The sequence below is a fragment of the Chinchilla lanigera genome, unplaced genomic scaffold, assembly GCF_000276665.1.
Source record: "Chinchilla lanigera isolate Chin_1 unplaced genomic scaffold, ChiLan1.0 scaffold00161, whole genome shotgun sequence".
Lineage (NCBI taxonomy): Eukaryota > Metazoa > Chordata > Mammalia > Rodentia > Chinchillidae > Chinchilla > Chinchilla lanigera.
The window spans coordinates 403,016-425,389 of NW_004955562.1; the positions used below are offsets into that span (position 1 = coordinate 403,016).

Sequence of the window (22,374 nt, forward strand, 5' to 3'; positions counted from 1 at the left end):
AGGGAAGGGAAGGGAAGGGAAGGGAAGGGAAGGGAAGGGAAGTCGCAAGCTTATCTGATACCAGGATTTCACTACCTCACCCAGAAACCACCAAATCCCATTCACTTCACAAATAGTGAATGAGTTACTGTGAACTGAACCCTGAACAAAAGACAGAAAACACTCACCTTCTCAGAGGATGTAGCCCATCTAGGGAGGCCACTGATACCCAGGTTTCTTCCCAGGCTAAAGCCAGGAGTCAATGAGCGTGCACAAAAGTGCATCTCAGAGGTTCGGGGACAGTTCTGTTCTTCTCACATTGTCCCGGGTGAACCCATTTCTGGAGGAGCCAGTTTGGCTGGTCAGAGGAAGGGAGCCTTAGAGGGATTTGGTCTCTCTTCCTCAGGCCAGACAAGGCAGACTGAGGATGTGGATGCCTACCGGCTACTTTTTGTCATGTCAGCAAGAATTGGGCACCTTCTATGACTTAATGAAGAGATATGGCTCCTTTTCTTTAGACAAAGGGTTCTCCAAGTAGTGGATGAGAACCCCAGAGCTCACTGTTGAGGCTTCATTGGTTTTTCCAAGCAGAAGTTGCTATTTTTTTCCCTTCAGTGCTAGGTATTGAAGCCAGGGCCTTGCATAGGTGACCCTATCATAGGTAACCTCTATAGGCAAGCATTCTACCGCTGAGCTTTGTCTCCAGACCCAGAAGTTGCATTTGAAGTAGGCACCCTTTCTCATTCTGACTATGCTAATGTGAATTTGGGCTTTGGGGGCCTTAAAACATGGCAGAAGTGCAATGGTTCTGAAAAATGCTTTCTGTCCTTTTAAAACCCGCTGATACAGAGGGCCAAAATGTTTTTTTTTTTAATTTTAAAAATAAAAGGAGGAAAACATTAACAGACAGACAACCCTTTACAGAATAGCAAAAGAACAGTACAGACAATACAGAGTTACAAACAAAGTGGTAGGAAATTAACAATGCCTGCTGTATTACATACTGATATCTTCAAAGTGGTTTCTCATGAAAACAGATAGAGACATGCAACATTGATCAACCAAGGACTCACTGACAGTTTCTTTCAGCATAGAAATAGAAGACAGTAGAACAACTATGTTAACTATCCTGTATATACATACATACAAAATTTCTCCTTCTTTCGAGGGCCAAAATGTTTACATCCTCAAATCTGTGTCTGTAATTTAGCTTCCCTTGACCTTGAAAGTTATCATAGGACAAACTAAGGAAATGCCTTCTTTTAGCTGCCAGATCAGTCTCATTATTTAGCTTGTTAGTCTTCTTATTTTTCAGGCTGGTTTGTAAATACTGAAATAGAGCTGTTATATTTTCTTGGAGAAGAGTCCAGCCCCTAGCGTACCTCATCCATTCTGGAGCGCTCCCTCTTTGCTGTTGGCCCTGAGGAGGCCCCTGTGCCCATGTAAAACCATGATTCAGGGGGGTCTCCAGACCTCTGGGCCCTGGGGTTCCATCCTTCTTCTCTCATCCTATGCCAACCCCTACCCCTGCCAGACCTTACATGTGAGAGAAAGCTGAAGTAGGGAACATCCACCCTCTTCTTTCCAGAGCTGGGGGAACTGAGGCACAGAGAACACAGTACCCGTGCTCTTGTTCTACCAAACAAAAAACTGGAAACCCCCATTTTACTGTTATTAGTAATTTAAAACTGTGCTTATTTCAAGGTTATATTCTGCAATAAAAGCACAATTTCCAGGGAATCTCAGAGACAATTATCAACTTCCATGTAATTCTCAGCCTTCCCCTTGAATTCTATTTACTTTGTTTCACAAATTGACAAAATTTCTAGAGAAAAGGGGCCATTTCTTAATGCAGGTAAATTTTAATAGGGTGACTGGATAAGATAAATAGGGTGACTGAATGTCCCCATTTATGACTGCTGTTGCATTCTAACTTAAAGTTTAAATTCCCTTTCAAATGGGCATGGATGGTAAATGTCATATTCTTCCTTTTAATATGACATTATTCCTTTTTCTTCATATACATTGTTTTATATAGTCCTTACAATAATCTTGTAATGTGCTTATTTCTCCTATTTTGCACCACAGGAAAATGAATTACAAGGAATTAAATTACTTTCCCAAAGAAACATAGTAGGTAGCCAATGAAATTAGCTTTTACATTCAGTTTGTGTCGAGCTTCAGCTAGGCACTCAACTGCAGTACTATTCTCTAGACCAACTCTAACTAGACAGGCCGGAGCAGTGCATAGAACTTTCCTGCTCTCTACTTGTGCCCTGTTTGAAGTATAATTCACTTTGGCTTGGCAGGCAATGCAGAAAGAAAAACAGCTTAGGGTTGGAGGAAGATAGTGTGGGCTACTATTTCCAGTCCTGCTGATGAGAACCCTTTTCAGTGGTGGCTACTGACAGCAGCACAAACCAATTGAGAGAGGATATTGGACAGGGCGTAGCTGTAGACCCTGTGTGGACAGTGCGAGGGACAAGAACTGGATGCTGTTATTCTCCAGCAGGTCCCACCTTTGCTCCAGATCCATTTGGTTTCACTCTGCAGGAAATCCAATTTTGTAAAACTGTATCTCCCTAGCTAGAGGACATCTCTGTGGGAATACTGGACATACCCTCTTTCCATCCTGCCATCTCACCCTGCATCTTATTTGTTCCTTTCTGCAACCTGTTTGCAAAAACTCATACTGAGCAGAGCCATATTCTTTTCAACTAAACCCCAAACTCAAACCCATAATTAGTCTTTTATATAAAGTATTTATTTCTGAAGGAGTTTGTCTGGGCATGGAGGCCACCCCCTCGGAAGAGCACATGTCTCAACACACAACTTCTGCTCCTGTTCATTTTGGTGCTTTCTGGTTTGTTCACCCCCACTCCTACCCTGGCGCCTGGGGAATGCCACCCATGTAGAGTGCAGCAGGCTGCAGTGGGAGCCGGGCAGGTTGGCATTTACTGATGTTTGCTCTTTCACCAAACTTACCACGTGGGCACCAGTCACCAGACCAGCCACTGCCTTACTGAAGGGCTCTTGGGGTCTTCTAAATGCTCAAGTCTCAAGCCTGAGGGCAGGGCCTCAGAAGCTCTCTTAAAAGAGTTCCCCAAATCCTGTGTACCTTCTAAAGAACAAAAAGGGTTCAGGAAGCATGTTGGAGGTCTTGTGCTCAGTGCCATCTGCAATGTAGGTACAGTCTTGAAACCTTGCAGTTTTTCTCAGCTCTTTCCCTGTCCCTCCTCCAGAGTCTTGTCTCATTTTAATATTTTAATTTTTTGTGTAGTAGGCAAATATGATGTTACTATAAGCTCTGGTACAAACACATTGGTGATTTGAGATGATTTATTTTTGTCTCTCTGGACCTTGGTATCTGCGCATGTGAGATAAGGAGTTTGTTCTACAAGATCATTAAGTGACCTTATTCCAAACTCTTATCAGTGCAATTCAGTCTTGTTTCTGCTCCCATGGTATGTCCTCAGAGCAGGTTCCCCCTTGCTTTCCATAGGGGTTTATTTGTGGAAGTTAGTATATGCATTTAACATATCTTAATCAATTGCAACCCCATTAACCCCTCTACCTTTCCTCCACACTCCCACTTGTCCCCTTCCCCATCTCCAGAAGTCTACTTCCTGTTTTCTTTGTCCTCTCTCCTTTATTTTGTGTATTTTTTGGATTTCTCACATAAGAGAAATCATGTGGTGTTTAACTTGCTGTGTCTGGGTAATTTCATGCAATATGATGGTTTCTAGTTCCACCCGTTTTTCTGCAAAATCAACATGATTTCACTCTTCTTTATGGCAGAATAATATTCTTCTGTATATATATCACATTTGCTTTATCCATTTATCTGTTGAAGGACATCTAGGCTATTTGCAGAGCTTAGCTATTGTGAATTATCACGTAACATTAACACGCACTAAAAAAATTTAAAAATCAACAAAAAGCTCAGATACACGTCTTGTCAGCAGCAGCTTCCAATCTTGCCTGCACACCTTTCTCTATACATATCTATAGTTTGGATACAACTGTACAGTGTGTTCCCCAGAGTTTTATGTGTTGAGATTTAACCCCCATTGCGAGGTGTTAAGGATGTAGAATCTTAATCTAACTATGGTGTTTAGAAATGAGGCCTTTAGGAGGTATTTAGAATAAGATAAAGTCATCTGGGTGGATTCTCTATGAATGAATACTGATGGCTTTATTAGGAGAAAGAGACAGAGAGACAGAGAGAGAGACAGAGACACAGACAGGGACAGAGACACAGACAGACCAGAGAAGACACACAAGCACTGACACAGTCCTTGTCTCTCGCCACGTGATGCCTTGTACTGTACTGCCTCAGGACACTCCCAGCAAGAATACCATCACTGGAGACCCCAAAACAGGCCCACCATCTTGAATTTGGAACCTCTAGAACCATAAGCCAAAATAAAGCTCTTTTCTTTAAAACTTATCTGGGCTGTGGTATTGTGTTATTTGCAACATAAAAATGAACTAATTCAACCACAGTCATCTGTTTTTACTTTCCAACTTGAGTTTTTTATAGAGTCTTCAGTACCTAAAGTTCCAAGTCTGTTCCCTGATGCTGTCATTCACAGCTTTCTATGCTTAAGAGTCAGAGAAAGGTTTAGCAGACATGCATTTCATAAGGCTTTCTGGATATTTTAAAGTGAACAAATGCCAAAATAAAGCACCAGATGTGGTACTTTTGAAATAGTTTCCTTGAGCAATCAAACATTCTAACAGACATAACAGAAATACAATGCAATATATGCCATTCACATGATAATCACAGGATGAATAGGGTACACACTGCAGCCCTTCTCTGAATGAGAGCTCCAGTCAAATGGTCCTTCTGCCTCCTCCTTCTGGTCTCCACAGTCCCCACAAAGAACCCTGACAACAGAGAATGCTAGTTGATCTAGTCCAGTACTTCTCAAATACGGTAGTGCCCGAGAATTATGCTGGTGATGCAGATGCAGCCACCAAAGCATGGTACATAGGCTGACATTTGGGATCACTGAACAAGCTTTCATGTTTGCTAGCTCTTCTTGGACTAGCCAAATCTTTTGGCTAGCACTGTTCCAGAGCCAAAAGAACACCATAGCCACTAGAGCTCTGAGCACCAGGACCAAATCTGGGTGTTAGCTTCATGGCTATGGACCAGGACGGAAATATTTACAACTATGCCTGTGTTTCTGCCCTCACCTACCTCCTTGAGCCCAAACAATGCCTCTACAGAAAGACATTCCAAGCTTGTAAGACTGTGACATTAACTTCCCTCTACTCTTACCCAAATTATATGATTTTTCAAACCTCTTTTGTTCTACCTCTGCAGGGCCCTGACCTTCTCTTCAGACACCTCATTTTTGTGTCAATTCCAGAAAGTTTCCACAGACCAAATTAAAAGGAGACTTGGGGTAGCCTGGATTTCTTTTGGTCTGATTTTCTTTAGAACCTTTGCTTTCTTTGCTGCCCTGTGAGCACATTCATAGATATTCAAGTGAAACAAGTCCAGACTTGAGACTTAAGAAGAATTTCTCTGCCGCTAGTACAGCAGGGAGCCTGGGTAAGCTATTTGTATTCTTGGCACCTGGGTTACCTCATCTACAGAGCAGGTAACATGAATAATGAAGATTAAACTCTGACTTCGCTGGAAGATGGCACGTTTGAGTGTTCCCTGCCATTCCAAGGTGGTGGTGATCATAGGGTTACTAAAGCTTAGTACTCATGGATGGGAAGAAATACCATCGATAATGCAACTGGGAAAGAGAGATAGAAGGAAGGAGGCCCATCTCTTTCACTTACTAGTTGCATGACCTAGTCTAATGTTACTCAGCTTTCCATTACAATAACAAGTATCTGAGATAATAAATTTATAATAAGAAAAGTTTTATTTAGGCTGAAAGTTTTGAAGTCCATGATCTACTGGTCCCATTGCTTTTGCACCTGTGGTAAGGCAGCACATTGTGGTGGGGAGTATGTGGTAATACAAGACTACTTCCCTCATAGCCAGGAAGTGAAAGAGAGAGAGAATGAAGAAGAGGCTGGGGTCCCACCATCCCATTCAAGAATATGCTCCCAGTGACCTACAGAACTCCCACTAGGTCCCACTCTTAAAGGTTCTACCTCCTACCACTAACACTGCCATGGGGACCAAGCTTCCAACATATTGGTCTTTGGGAGATATTTAAGATACAAACCATAACAGGTATTCATAAAATCTCCCTTAGTCTCTTTACTCGAAGGCAATAAATAAAATACTATTATCTACCTCATGAAGCTGTGAAAATTAAATGAGATAACATAACTAATATATGTAAAGAATTTTTTCACACGGTGTCTGTCACATAATAAGTGCTATGTACATGCTAACTTTTACCACTACTACTTGGACACTTTTGCTGGCCTATGTGTCTTATATATTTGCTATCAGGATCTAATGACATAAGTTCTGGAAAAAGATTTTAGGACTTTTCAAAGGAGAAATGGGATTGACATGAAAAGACAAAGATGTTGGGACCTTCTTCATTGCTACCAAGAGGTTTATCTTGAGTTTATGGACCCTGGCTTGCTCAGCACTGTTGTCAAGCACCCATTCTGCCATTTTGATGATTTGCTTCTGGCAAACTAAATTGGAGAAAAAGATTAGAAATTTGGACCTTATCTTTTGTCCTGCTCTACTAGCCACCCCGCTTACTGCAGAAGTATTTCTCAGACAAGCAGGCAGTGGTCAGTCTATACCCACACTTCACTTCGTGTTTGCCTTATAGAAGGCCTGCCTCTTTATTACTAGTGATTAGGCATCCTGCTGCTATACTTCAGGTTTTGGGGTGCCCTAGAGCCTATGATGTGTTACTTAAAGCAATCATTAACTTCTACACACTGTTGTAGTCACTTTCCTTGTTGCTGGGACATAATAACTAACATGCACAATTTATAGGAGTAGAGGTTTATTTTGGCTTACATTTCAGTCCACTGTTGGCCAGTTCCAAGGCAGGAAGACATGGTGGAAGCCTCTGGTGGGAGAAAACTGATCACTCTGTGGAACCTGGGAAGCAGAGAGTGAAGGCAGGAGCTAAGAAGGGAGATATAGTCTTCCAGGTCATGCCCCCAGTGATCTAGCTCTTCCAACCAGACCCCGTCCCTCAACAGCAAGTCAATTATAATGTCCTTATGATCAAATCACTTTTCAAAAGCCCCTCCTATGAGCACAGGAGGCTTTGGAGAGACACCTAGGTATAAACCCTGACTGATATCTTGTTGCATAACAACCATTCAACAAACCTGGGCTAGCTAAAGGAGGGTGTATGCATGGGACAAATGGATTCCCCTGCAATAGCTGTCTGAGGAGTGACTATTCACATCTGCTTGCCCAAGAAAGTATTTAATTTTTATATGCCAGATCTCTTAGATTTCTTAGTCTTCATAAAACAAGCATTTAGCTGCTGCTGCTGCTGCTGTGGACCCAGGACTCATGTGACCCACACAAGAGACAGGAAGAAAGATGCCCAATCACCCCACCCTTGCTGCCAGTCCAGGCCTCGCACGACCCATGCAGGAGAAAGAAGGAGAGAGACTATGTGCACCTGACACCCCATGGTGCTGCCACTGGCATAGGCCTCAAGTGATCCATGCAGGAAACAAGAGGAGAGCGGCCTTGTGCACCCTGCCTCCCTGCCACTGCTGCTGGCCCTGGCGTCAAATGACCCATATGGGAGAGGAGGAGAGCAGTCTACAAAATCCTAGTCAACTCTTCTAGGTTCTCCACAGCACAGGGTGGCAGAAGTGATAACCCAAAGAATGACCTCATTGAGGATGAGACCAATACCCAGGAGGAGAGTTTCATTCTAGGACTGAAGTATTATCCTATGACATACACTGGGTGAGAGACAGCCTTGGGAGACAGGCGTGGAGAAGGTGAGAGCTAAACGGGGGTCTCCTGGAATAGCCTGGGAAGCTTGGACTGAGGGTAGCAAGATCACAGAGCCTATATATATTTTGTGGTGGGAGGCCAGGGTTTGTGGGTGTAATCTTTAGAGGGGGAGGATGTGAAGGAGATGGCATTTAGTCCAGTGATATGTTTGATATCTTGCACCACTGCCTACATCCAGCAGAAATTATTGGTACAAATTACTGTAGGCAATATCTGGGTGGCCTAAGTGTCTTCACTAAAATCATGGACCTCTTTGCTCTGGTTAAGGGCAGTTCATGATTTCTTAGAATTTGTCAGTAACCAGTTGATATTTGATGTTATTCTTGTTGCTGACTTTACTACTATATGCAAGATGACATAGTTGTTCCTGTCCATTGCTTTTTTCTGTACAGAAATATCTGGGTTGCCTGGTGATCATAAACAATGCTGTGGCTCCCTCCTGAAGAATTGGGCACTGGGCTAAAGAAACCACAAAGGCCGCACACATAACAAACAAAAAATAGAAACATGAAAAGATAAGGCAACAAAAGGCCCCTCAAACTCCCAACTCCCCCAAAATCAGTTCAGGGGGCATCAAGGGGGAGGAAATAATAAGCCATATAGCATAAACACCTGAAAGGATATCAATAAGGTGCTTGGTGAATTTCAAGAAAGTATAACTAATCAGATGATAGTCCTAATGGAAAAAATGATCAGCAGATCTGGAGAAGACATTAATAAAAATCTAATGGAGCTAAAGAAAGAGATCCAAAATATGAATGTCCAGCACAGAAAAGAATGGGAGTCTGTGGAAAAGTTCCAATCAGAAATCCAGGAGGTTAAAAATGTGATTGAATATATGTGCAGCAGAAGCAACCAGTGTGAAGACAGTGTCAGGTATAGAAGACAGGGCTGTGGCCAGCTATCATTTAATGAGAGATACCTTAAAATCAACAAGCAAAAATAAAAATTTTTTCCAACATCTATTAGATGAATCAAAGAAGACTAATACATATAAGAATGATTGGAATTTTAAAAATCAAAAGATAGCAGAAAAGGCATAAAAAAACTGTTTACTGAAGTAATATCAGAAAACTTTCACTACATAGTACATAATAATTAAAATAACAGAAATAAATTCAGCACAAGAACATAATCTTAAAAAAAAGTAATGATGCACCTATAAGGGAAAACCCATCCAAATTGTAACAGACTTCCACCACAAAACTTAAAGCAGGGAGAGCTTGAAATGAAGATTTTCAAGCTCTAAACAAAAACAGCTTCCAGCCCAGACTGTTATGTCCTTCAAAATTAATACAAAAATACGATATTTCCATGACAAAGAGAACCTACAAAAAATCATGACTGGGGCTGGGGATGTGGCTAAGTGTTAGAGCTCTTGTCTTGCATGCATTAAGCCCTGGGTTCAATCCCCAACACCACCACCAAAAAAAAAAAAAAAAAAAAAAAAAAAATTCATGACCACCAAACCAACACTCCAAAAAATTCTCAAGGATATCCTAGGAGACAGTGAAGTTAACAATGTCAAAAGTTCCAATAAAATGAATGCGATTAAGTAGAAGTGAAAGAAAACAAAACAGCAACAGAAAAGTAATACAGTGAAAGGAATTAGTCAGTACATATCAATTTTACATCCAAATATAAAGGGACTCAATTTGTCAATCCAAAGACACAAGTTAGCAGAATGGATCAAGAAACAAAATCCAAAGTTATACTGTACACAAGAAACATTGAACACAAAGATACTCATGCACTAAACATCAAAGGATGGAAAACAGTATTCCATGCAATGGGAAACCACAAACAAGCAGGAACAGCTGTTCAATTTTCTGACAAAGTGGACTTCAAGCCAAAGCTGACCAAAAGAAACAAAGAAAGACATTACATGTTGGTTAATAGAACTATTCAACAGGAAGAGATAACAATTATAAACATATGTAGACCAAACCACAGGGCACTCAACCTTATAAAACAAACACCAATAAACATAAAACTTCAGATAAACATCAATACAATTATAATGGGGATCTCAATATCCCACTGTCACAAATAGGCATATTACCTAAATAAAAATCCAGCAAAGAAATATCAGAGTTGAACCAAACATTTGAAAAAAATGACTTAATATAGAAATATACAGTGTTCCACCCAACAACAGAATATGCATTCTTTTTAGCAGCACATGATACTTTCTCCAAAATAGACAACATACTAGCTAATATTGCTTGCCTAAGTAAATGCAAAACAATCAAAATTTTACCAATTATACTATCAGATCACAGTGCAATGAAACTAGAAATCAAGTCAAAGAAATTGAAAAACTACACAAATGTATGAAAATTATACAATACATATTTTTATTAGTACATGTTTGTACCACATAAGGAATACATTCATCATGGAAGATTTAAACAACATATTCACAAATAATCAATGGCTCACAGGGGGAAATTAAAGAACTGAGGTAGTTCCAAGAATTAAATGATAATGCTAGTACAACATACCAGAACTTATGGGGCACAATGAAAGCAGCACTATAAGAGAAATTTTACAGCTGTGAATGCTCACATTAGAAAAAGAGAATAACATGCTACTGGTTCAAAAACAGACATGAGAGTCAATAGAACATAAGAGAGGATGCAAAAATAATCCCATATACAGTGGTACTTTAGTTCACAAACTTAATTTGTTCTACAAGTTTAGAAAGGATGGCCACATTTGTGTTTATGTGGGAAAGATGGCTATGGTCATGTTTGCCCCCTGATGCAGAGTTTGGAAACATAAAAATAGTTTGCAAAACACTTCTGTTTGTGAATCAAATTGTTTGCAAACAAAAGCGTTCGTGAAATGAGGTGCCTTTGTACTTTCAACTATGTGCTCTTTACAAAGGGGACAAAAATACATACTGGAAGAAAGATAGCCACTTTAATAAATGGTGCTGGGGAAACTGGCTATCTATAGGCAGAAGATTGAATCTAGGCCCATATCTCTTACCATTTACTAAATTAAAATTAAAATGTACCAAACAACTAAATGTTAAAGCAGAAAGATGTAACCTACTAGAAAACAAAATAGGTAAAACTCTTGAAGTCATAGACAAGGCCTTTCTGAACAGAACCCCAGTTCCACAGGACATGGATTCAAGAGTTAAGAAATGGGACCATATTAAATTAGAATATTCTGCACAACAAAAGAAACAAGCAATCAAGTGAAAAGACAACATATGGAAGGGAAAAATATTTGCCAGTGATTCTTCAGACAGAAAACTCATTATCTAGAATTTAAAAGAATTCTTAAAAATTATTCCCCTCAAAAAGACCCAGTCAAAAAATTTAGCAATAGAAATGAATAAACACTTCACAGAAGAAGTACAATGGCCAATGAATACATGTAGAAATGCTCAACATCACTGGTCATTAAAGAAATGCAAATTAAAACAGTGCTGATATTCCATCTTGTCCTAGAAAGAATGGCTATCATCAAGAAATCAAACAATAGAAAATGATTGAAATGGTACAGGGAAAAAGAAACTTCTATACTGTCTGTGGGAATACAAACTAGTACAACGACCATGGAAATCAGAAGTGGAGATTCCCCAGAAAACTAAAAATTGCATTTGACTCAACTGTTCCTCTTCTAGGTATCTTCCAGAAAGAGTGAAAAACATCGTGTGACAGTGATATATGGATAACCCTGTTATAGCAGCATAATTCATAATAGCTAAATCTTGGAATTAACACATATGTCCATCAACAGATGAATGGATGAAGAATATGTGGTATTTGTGCACAATAGAATAATACACTGCCATAAAGAAAGATAAATTTGAGTCATTTGTAGAAAAATAGGTTCACATTAAGCCCATAATGTTAAGTGAAATAAATCAGACATACAAGCTTAAATATCACATGCTTTTTCTCATATGCGGAAAACAGTAAAAATAAGAAACAAAATTAAAGATAAATAGTAGAAAGTAGGGAGATTGATCATTCAAAAAGGGGAAGTGGGTTGAAAGATAGAGGGAGAGTGAGGAAAGGAAGGAATAAGTGATTCAAAAAGGAACTGGGATCTATTTTGTACATGGGCCAACTCCACATAGGAATTTCAATATTATGTACTGCAAGCATGTACAAAAATGACATGATTCTATACTTAAAAGAGTCAAAGATTCCACCAAAAGACTCCTGGAATTAATAACCAAATTCAGCAATGTAGCAAGATACATATGGGAAACTAATATACCTATATATGAAAGAGAGACAGAGACAGAGAAAGAGAAAAAAATAGAATATAGATAAATAGAGGTGGGGACTTCCAACAATTCCCCTAATTATTTATTCCATTTATAATATATATAATATAAAATATTTTAATATATATGCTAATTTGTTTCAGTGCACTACTAGTTTCTTTTATTTCATTGAAAAGGAAGTTTCATACTACTATGTTTCTTATTTTTGAGGGTTTTTTGTCTGTGTTTTGTACTCAGAGTAACTACTTTTAAGATTATGATACATGTATTAACTATTGTTATTCCCTTATTTTGTTATAAAATTTTGTTTTATCTTTTCATAAAATAAGAAAAAAAACTATTCAGTTGGTATTTTTATAGGTGCATTTTCCAGATAAGGAAATTAACACTTAGGGATGTGCAGTAAGTTTCTCAAAGTCAAATAGTATGCAAGTAGATTTTGTTCTTAAACCTATGCCTGAGCTGTGGAAGTAACTCTGTGGTAGAGCACATGCTTAACATGCACAGGCCTTCAGTTCAGTACCCAGCACCAAAAGCAAATAAACACCAAACCATGTCTGTCTGACACCAAAACCTTTACCCTTAACATTATAGAAATGTAGAAAGACAAGACTATCTCAGAATCCCCCTGGTAATGGTAAAGGTCCTAGTCTGGCTCTAGGATGGTCAAGCTGAAGCTTAAAGTAATTTCCCAGCTGGGAAGCAGGTTACCAACCACTGTAACATCCTCTCACCAGAAGCAATTTTTGATTCCTTTCTCTTCTCTTTTCCTTCATTTTCCCCATCTTCCTTAGAAAACCCTTAACAAAAAGGGAAATGTATTTTAGATTGAAAAATAAGACTTGCTCATATTTTCCCATCCCTTTGCCCACTTTTCCCCTACCTCCATTCCTCTGATCTGACATGGAATTCAGGAATGTTAGGGATTATTAGCGGATTCCTGAGGTTAAAACACAGATAGCCTTAATGATCCCTTGAGATTTCCTCTGAGCTTTGATGCTTTGTGGAGTCATAGCATCAGGCTCCTAACTGTGGAATCAATGTTCATGCTTGGCTCAGCTCTGAGGATCAAAGTCATATTGATCCTAGCTTCCAGTTTTCCCTGGATTGATTTTCTATTAACCTGTCCCAGGAAGATCATCCTGGGTTTACTTCCTAATGCCAAACTACAATTGTGGGAAGAGCTGCTTTTAGAGACAGAGTGACCACCTGTCCTCTTGGGATAACTGCTGCAAGCAGCTGCCCAAACTGCCTCCAGTTGCTGTTTCAGGTTTTAAATGGGCTTATTATGTCTACATTTGTTTCTTATTTTAACTCTGGAAAGGCCCTGATGTTTTCTGAAGGCAGAGCTTAGAAAATTGGCCATCTGACCAAAATACATGACTCAGGATATTTCTTCTTTGGTGGTTGGATATCACTGGAGAAGCCACATGTTTGTAAGGAGGGTGTAGACATTTGCCAACCTTGTAGGGAGCAGCTGGTAAACCCTAGGCGCTACTGCCCCATCATAACTTCACACAGTCTCTGGTCCATTGGTCCAAGGCTTCTTTTCCCAGCCCCACAGGAGTCAGGGTAAGGCCTCTAACCATCACCTAGAGCAGTGATGACAAACCTTTTAGAGCTTTCAATGATAACAAACAGCTGGTTGTGATACACATGCCATAGGTTAACCACCACTAACCTAGAGGTTGCAAGGCAGAGATATTAAAATGTCAACAATGAGACAGTGGAATAGACAGAGCATCATGATGGAGGAGACATAAGGCCTTTTCCTTATTCTGCCATGAACTAAGTGTGTGGACCTTGTGTTGTATCTGTAAACAACAGGAGGATCATTAATTAGCCTTTGATTAATGCCCCTAGATGCCTACTAATATGAGATAGGGGATGTTTGGAGTAGGACTGTGGAGACTTTCAGGTATATTCAGGCTGGGAGGTACTAACCTGGAGTCCAGGAGTGCCACAGCCATAAAGCCATTGATTAACTGAGCACTGGAAGAGTAACTTGGAAGCAGATGAACTTGGCAGAGGGGCAACTTGGGATTGGGTTGACATCTAAAGAAAGAGAGATCAAAAATAGCTGAATGGGTAAAGAGAAAAGCAGGCCTAAAAAGTGGAGGTGGGATGATCTCAGGGACTTTCCCATGGGACTCCATAGAAGAAAGACTAAGAAGGGACTTAGGCAATGGAAGAAGAGAAGGGTATGGCAGTAGAAGAGGAGATCTGAGGATAACAGTCTTACCAATAGTCTGTCAGGCATCATAGTGCAGTTGTAGGAATTCTAGGTTAGGCATTCAAAGGTGAGAGTTCTTTACTTCCTTTGTTCTGAGGAAGTGATGCCATGTTTTATTACCATGGGAAGGTCTCTAAACATGGGTACATTTTAAAAGGAGATTACAAGTGGTATGTATCATTTATTCTGTCTCTGACAAAACTATACAGACATATCAAGGTAAAAATATTTGACTCCAAGTAATTGAAATTGTGAATTTTTCCTTGGTTTTCTGTTTCCCAATTGTTAAGTGTGAAAAGATATAACACTTTTAATAAAAAGTAAAGGGTTGAGTAATGCAAGCACCCTTGGGCTGGGAAGTCAGCATTCCATTCACTTTGTGACCAGCAGCACAAGCAGCCTGGGGCTGTGGGGACAAGGGGTGGGAAATTAGCACTCCCCCATCCTGTGACCAGCAATGCAAGCACTCTTGGGCTGGGGAGTCAGGACTCCCTCTGACTTTCAAACAGCAACACAATTAACCTTGGTCCATGGTGTCAGAACAAGGAGGACAGCAATAAGAGGAGTCAGCATGGTGGAACAGAGAAGGTTGTGCAAGGACCAAGAGTGCCACCTGTATACAGGACTGGGAACAGCCTCCTGTTATCTCTATCTAAGGAGACCACAGCAGCAGCAACACAGAGACAAACAGGGTAAGAAGATATGAACAGGCCATCCAGAAAGCTGCTAGCTAAAGACTGGCCACAACCTCACAACCCCAAAGGCTAAGATGAACTTCACATTCAGCACTAATCCTACTGCAGGTTTGGTAGGATTATCCAGCCGTTTTGGTATCTGACTTGGGCACTATCACAGAATTGTTGGACACCAGAGGAAATTTTTTTCTTTGTGTGTGTTTATTTTCCCTTTCCTGATGGTCGGGACTTTTTGTTTGTTTCCCTTTTTTGAAGGGGGTTAGGTTTATACCTTTAGTTTTGTTCTATTTTATTCATCTTCTTTCACTTCCCTCAACTATCTCTCTTGATTGTAGGATATGTTCATGTGAATGAACATTATCTCTAGTCTTTCTGGTTCAACTCAATAATCTTTTCCTTTCTAATTCATTTGTTCTCTCTGCCCTCTTCTCCAGTTTCCCAAACCGTAGGTGATCATCCTTTGTCCACCAGCCTTGCTTGTATTATGTTTGTCTTTATTTATCTCTCTATTTAGTACCCTATCCCTCTTAAATTTCCCCACCACATGGTAAAATCAGTCTACTAAGAGGAAGCACTTTGCATACAAATTACTGCTTTATGCTGCATTTTTGTCATATAACTTTAGACCTTGCCCATATGGTTAAAAGTACTAAATTAATAATGACCACAATTTGTAAGTTCCTAGGCTGTGCTTGATGTTATTGCTGTTACTAATTGTCCTGCTTTAGCCTGGATGTCATACCTGTTGCAAACAGTTGTCCGTCCTGGCATGACAACACTGTGAATATCTGAGGTCATAATCATCACCAGTGTCCAGTACTGAAGAATAGGGTGCTGAGCCAAACAGACAGCAACATCTCATTCTTAATAAACTGGGAAGGTAGGATCTTGGGACAGACACAAAAACCAAGAACCACCTATACTTAGAAGACATCTCTGAAGAAAAGACATTTCCTAGGAAAGCCTTGATATTAGTGATATAGCTGTCTACTGTAAGAAATTTACAAGCTGTAGCACAGAAAATAAAATTTAAAAATAGAAAATGACAAGATGCAAAAGCAAAATGCAACACCAGACATACAGACTCCCCAGAACAAGTCCAGGAGACAATGAGGTAGAGTAAATTGGAAGTCACTCACTGAAATTTTCTCAAATGAGAGAAGTGGAAGTTTAAAAAAATGAGTGAGGCTATAGAGGAACTAATCTCTCAGGTGAAAACAAAACTGACAATCACAATGGGGGACTTGGTGAATGAATCTATAGTAGACACACATAAAAGAAAAACAGAGGAGCTGAGGAAAATGATGGAAACCATGAATGCCCAAAATAGAAAAGAAATGGAATCCATGAAACAGATCCACACAGATACACAGGAGACTGAAAATCCCTTTGAAAATATATGCAGCTGAATGAATGATGGCAAGGACAGAATATCAGATCCAAAGGACAGGATTGCAGTTAGAAACCACAGAAAGAATGATGTCTTAAAAATACCAAGGGACTATGGAAAATCCATCCAACAGCTGAAAGATGTTGTAAGGAAAACATAAGATTGATAACAGCTTATGACAGTGCTAGAGACAATATAAATGCCATAAAAGACCTGTTCTAGAAGTAGTGGCAGAAAACTCCCCAAACATAGACAAACAATTTGAAATAAAATAAGTGAGGCATATAGAACTCCAATTAACCATGAGCAAAGTAGATCTACACCAAGGCATATAATAATCAAGAGTCCAGAAGGTCAGAACAAGAAGAGAATATTAAAAGCTATTGGAGAAAAGAAACAAATCACCTATAAAGAAAAGCCCATCAGGATCACAACAGACTTCTAAACACAAATCATCAAGACAAGGTAGGCTTAGAATGAAGTATTTCAAGTCCTAAAAAAAAACTCCAGCCAAGATTGATGTACACAGCAAAACAATCCTTCAAAATCAGTGGAGAAATAAAATACTTCCATGACAAAGAAGAACTGAAGAAATGCATGATGAACAAACCAGCTCTCCAAAGTTCTCTGAAGGATATTTTAGAAAGAGATAATAAAGACCCCAATTCCAAGAACAATAATAGAAGCAAGCCACCAGTCAAGGAAAGCAATTCAACAGAGGGGAAAAGCAGAGAATAAACAATAGGAAAATAATGTCAACAATAAGCCAATACCTATCAGTTATAATAATCAATGTAAATGGTCTCAGTTTACCAATTAAAAGAAAGAAATGGGCAGAATAGATCAAGAAACAAGATCCAACAATAACTTCATACAAGAAACACATAACTTAAAAAGAAATTCATAGACATAAAGTCACAGGGTGGAAAACAATACTTCATGTGATAGGAATCTGGAAAACCAGTGATAGTTTCTATCTGCAGATAATGTGAATGTCAAGCCAAGACAGATCAAGAGAAAAAGAAGTTCACTGCATACTTGTTAAAGAAAAACTTCAAGAAGAAGAGATACCAATCATCAATATACATGCACCAAATACCAGTACACCCAACTATATAAGACAGACAGATCAAGTAGAAAAATGTCAAAAAAAAAAAATTAAAGCTGAACCAAACCTGCAAACAAATGGACTTAGTAAATATCTACAGAGTATTCCACCCAACAACATCAGAATGCGTGTTCTTTTTGGCCGTGCATGAGACTTTCTCCAAAGTAAAATACACACTAGCCCATAAAGCATGCAGAAGTAAATAAAGGAATTCAAATTATCCCATCCATATTATCTGACCATAATGCAATGAAATTGGAAGAGAAACCACAAAATCTCCATAAACACATGGAAATTAAATAACATACTGTTGAACAACCATAGATCACTGATAAAATTAAAGAAGAAATTAACTGGTATTTACAATTAAATGATAATGACAATACAACATACTAGAAGATGGGAGATGCAATAACAACAGCCCAAAGAGGGAAATTCATAGTGATGGATTCTCATGTCAGGAAAACAGATTGAGCTCAAATAAACAACATAATATTGAAACTCAAACTGCTACAAAAGGAAAAACAAGTCAAGTGAAAAGCTTGTAAGATGGAGGAAATTATAAAAATTAGAGCAAAAATTAATGCAATTGACAGTAAAAAAAATACAGAGAATCAATGAATTGAATACTTTGTTCTTTGAAAGATTAAATAAAATTGATAAATCCTTAGCCAACCTTATCAAAAAAAAAAGAAAGAAAGAAAAGACTCAAATTCATGCAGTTAGGAAGGAAAAGGGTGAAATCTCAATAGAACCTGCAGAAATTCAGGAGATCATCAATACCTACTTTGAGAACTTGTTTTCTATTAGATTGAAAATACAGAAAAATGGACACATGCATAGTTACAGATGTATTATCAAAGCTGAATCAAGATGATATAAAACTTCTAAATAACTCAACATCAGTCAATGAAATTGAGGGTATAATTAAAGATTTACCTACAAAGAAAAGCCCAGATCCTGATGAATTCACTGCTGAATTCTACAAGAAATTTAGAGAAGATATAATGCCGTTACTCATCAAACTCTAGTGAAACTGAAAGGGCAGCAATACTCCCACAGTCATTCCTGGAATCAAGTATTAGTCTGATACCAAAACCAGAGAAAGACCTAACCAAAAAAGAGAACTACAAGCCAATCTCCCTGAAAAACATAGACACAAAAACTTTCATTGACATTCTGGCAAACACTGCAGCAAATCATCAAAAAGATTATACAACATGACCAGGTAGGATACATCCCAGGGCTGCAGGGATGGTTCAGCATATGCAATTCAACAAATAAAATACATCATACAAACAGAGCCAAAGACTAAAATCACATAATCATCTCAATAGATGCAGAAAAAAGCGTTTGACAAAGTCAAAAACCCATTTATGGTAGAAACCCTACACAAAATTGGAATAGAAGGTCTTTATTTCAGTATGATAAAGGCCATCTATTATAAACCAACTGCCAACATCATATTAAATGGCCAAAAACTGAAAGCTTTCACTCTAAAATCAGGAACAAGTCAAGAATGTCAAATATCACCACTCTTATTCAATATAGTTCTGGAAACATTAACCAGAGCAATTAGACAACAGAAAGAAATAAGAGGAATAAAGCAAAGAAAGAAAGAAAGAAAGAAAGAGAGAGAGAGAGAGAGAGAGAGAGAGAGAGAGAGAGAGAGAGAAGGAAAAGGAGAGAAAACAAAATTAAAGGAGAGAAAAAAAGAGCGAGGCATGGTAGCACTTGTCTATAATTCCACATTTGAGAGTGTGAGGCAGGGTGATTGTCATGAGTTTGTGTCCAGCCTGGGCTACATAAATGAGTTCAAGGCCTTCAAAATCCTTGAGTTTGAGGCCAGCCTTCACTACATGTTGAGACTCTGTCTCAAAAACAAAATAAGAGAAAAGCTAGAAGATAACACAGACATATGTAGATAACATGATACTCTACACCAAAGATCCCAAAATATTCCACCAAAATACTTCTAAAATTAATAACCAAATTAAGTCATGTAGCTGGATATGAAGTCAACACTCAAAAATCAATAGCATTGCTGTACAGAAATGGTAAACTCAATGAGGAAGAAATTAGGGAAACAACACCTTTCATAATGGCATCCAAAAATATGAAATACTTAGGAGTCAATCTAACAAATGAAGTAAAAGATCTCTACATTGTAAACTATAGCACTCTGAAAAAGGAGATTGAAAAGGATATAAGAAAATGGAAGGAGGAAGAATCAACATAATGAAAAGGCCATACTCTTAAAATTGTTATACAGACTTAATATAATCCCAAACAAAATACCAGCAGCATACCTCACAGTATTAGGGAAAATATTCCTAAAATTCATTCTGAATGAGAAGGGACCTATAACGGCAAAATAATTGTGGCAACAAAGGCAAGGCAGGGACCATCACAATCCTTGACATGAAATTATACTACAGAGTTAATGTGATAAAAACAACATATTACTGGTAATCCCCCCACCAAAAAAAGCAGACATGAGGATCAGTGGAACAGATTAGATGATGAAGGAACACCTCCAAACACTTTCAGCCACCTCATCTTTGACAAAGGGGGTGAACATGTTCACAGAAAGAAAGATAGCCTCTTTAATAAATGGTGCTTGAAAAACTGGCTTTCCACATGCCAAAGAATAAATCTAGACCCATTTATAGCCCAGGCACTAACCTCCAATGGAAATGGATGTAAAATCTAAATATTAAAATAGAAACACTAAATCTGCTGGAAGAGAGAATAGATAGAACTCTTAAAGACATAGGGGTAGGTAAGGCCTTCATGAACAAAACCCTGAGTGCATAGGAAATAACTACAAAGAATCAACAAGTTGGATCCCATCTTATTAAAAAATGTTGCACAGAAAAAAAATCACCAACAGAGTGAAAAGACAAACCACAGAGTGTGAAAATATCTTAGCCAGTTGTTCCTCATACAAACAATATCTAGAACATACAAAGATTTGAAAAAAAATCAGACCCCACCAAATTTAAATAATCAATCCAAAAATAGCCATCTGAAATGATACCCACCTCAGGTTGTAAAAGAAAACAATGGGAAAAGAAGGAAAAATGCAAAGCTTTTGTAAATAAGGAAGGGGAGACAAATTGAAGGGAGAGTAGGGGAAAGGGAAAAAATAAATAGCCAATAAATATATGAAAAATTGTTCAGCATCACTGGCCATTTGAGAGATGCAAATTAAAACAATGTTGAAATTCCATCTCACTCCAGAAAGAATGGCTATTATCAAGAAATCAACCAGAAACAAATGCTGAAAGGGTTGTGGGGAAAAGAGAACACTTCTTTACTGTTGGTGGGAGTGTAGACTGGTGCAACAACTAAGGAAATCATTGTGGAGATTCCTCCAAAATCTAGGACTAGAGGTCTCATTTGACCCAGCTATTCCCCTTGCTGACATCTTCCTCCCAAATTTAAAGGTATCATACCACAGTGACATATGCACACCCATGTTTATAGTGGCACGGTTTGTAACAGCCAAATATTGGAAGCAACCCAGATGCCCATCAACCAATTAATGGGTACAGAAGATGCATTTTTTAAATATAATAGAGTGTTACTCAGCCATAAAGAAAGATAGAATTGAGACATTTATAGCTAAATGGATGGACCTTGAGACCATAATCATAAGTGAAATAAACCGGATACATCACATTATCTCTCTGGTATGAGAAACGAAAATGCAAATAGGAACAAAAATACACAATAGATATTGTGAAATAGGAGGAAATTGTTCAAAAGGAAAAGAGAACTAGGGATGGGGAGGGGAAAGGAATGAAGGGAAAGAAAAAAATGAGAAAAGAAGAATGAAATGAAAACCAAGCTTTGTGAATGGGGAGGGGAAGGGAGTTAGAAAGGTAAGGATAGGAATGGGGAAAAAAGAGCAACCAAGATGTATCATGTACAGGTACAAATTCCCTATAATGAATGTGGTCATTATGTATACCTAAATTATGCCAATTAAAATTCTGATTTTTGGGGGTGGATATCTGGGAGTTTAATATGTAATTATATGTGAGGTTAATTATGGTGAGTTTCTGTTTTCCTCATAGTTGTTTGATGTTCTAGAAGCCTTGTTTATTTGTATGTTGAACTTCTCTCATATTTCAAAATATTTTTATTATGATTCTGCAAACAATAAGTTTGTGTTACCTTCTAACTTTTCTATAACTCCACTTAACTTTAGGTTGGTCTTCTTAGTGTCATCTAGCAGCTACTGTATGTTGTTGTTGTTCTCTTTTTTATGGCTTCTCTAAGTATTTCATCATAATTTCCCATTTTGTCCTTCATTTTAGACACCGTGCCTTTGCACTGGTCATTTCTGCAATCTATTTATCCTATATTTTTTAAAATTTCAGTTATTTCTGTCTGATATCATTTTGTGGATTACATAACTTTGACATATTTGTCATTCATATTTTGAATGGTTTTAGTTGGCTCTTCAAAATTTTTCTTTTTTCCCCAAAGCCACAGAGCATTTTGAGTAATAATTCCATAAACTTTTGGGTCATTTCCTCTTTGATCTTGTCAAGAATCTTCATCTCTTCTTTAATCTTTTTGTAGAGTTCTAGTACTTTGTTTTGCTTTCTTCTCCATCTGTGCCCCATAAATCTGCTTTGAAAAAGTTGGGAGACCTTGGGAGCCTTTTGTTGCCTTTTTTTCCCATGTTCCTGTATGTACATTTATTCCTCCATTTGGAGCTGCAGGTTGAATTCTAGTAGAGTGTGGAGAGATTGTAGTTGATATGAGGATCT

General features: G+C 38.4%; 1 protein-coding gene and 1 long non-coding RNA gene across 3 annotated transcripts in view; one reads left to right on the top strand and one right to left on the bottom strand.

Annotated features, from left to right (window-relative positions):
• Nucleotides 1-22,374, top strand: part of Slc16a2 (solute carrier family 16, member 2 (thyroid hormone transporter)) — a 149,915-nt gene that overhangs the window by 97,166 nt on the left and 30,375 nt on the right. The gene's annotated exons all lie outside the window — the stretch shown is intronic.
• Nucleotides 6,602-22,374, bottom strand: part of LOC102023750 — a 51,945-nt gene continuing 36,172 nt past the window's right edge. The window contains exons 4-6 of one of the 2 annotated variants that reach the window (XR_001232361.1): nt 14,109-14,219; nt 12,899-12,964; nt 6,602-7,027 (exon numbers count right to left, since the gene is read on the bottom strand). This is a non-coding gene — a long non-coding RNA (uncharacterized LOC102023750). The remainder of the gene's footprint in view (nt 7,028-12,898; nt 12,965-14,108; nt 14,220-22,374) is intronic. The other variant, XR_001232364.1, reaches the window with a different exon arrangement.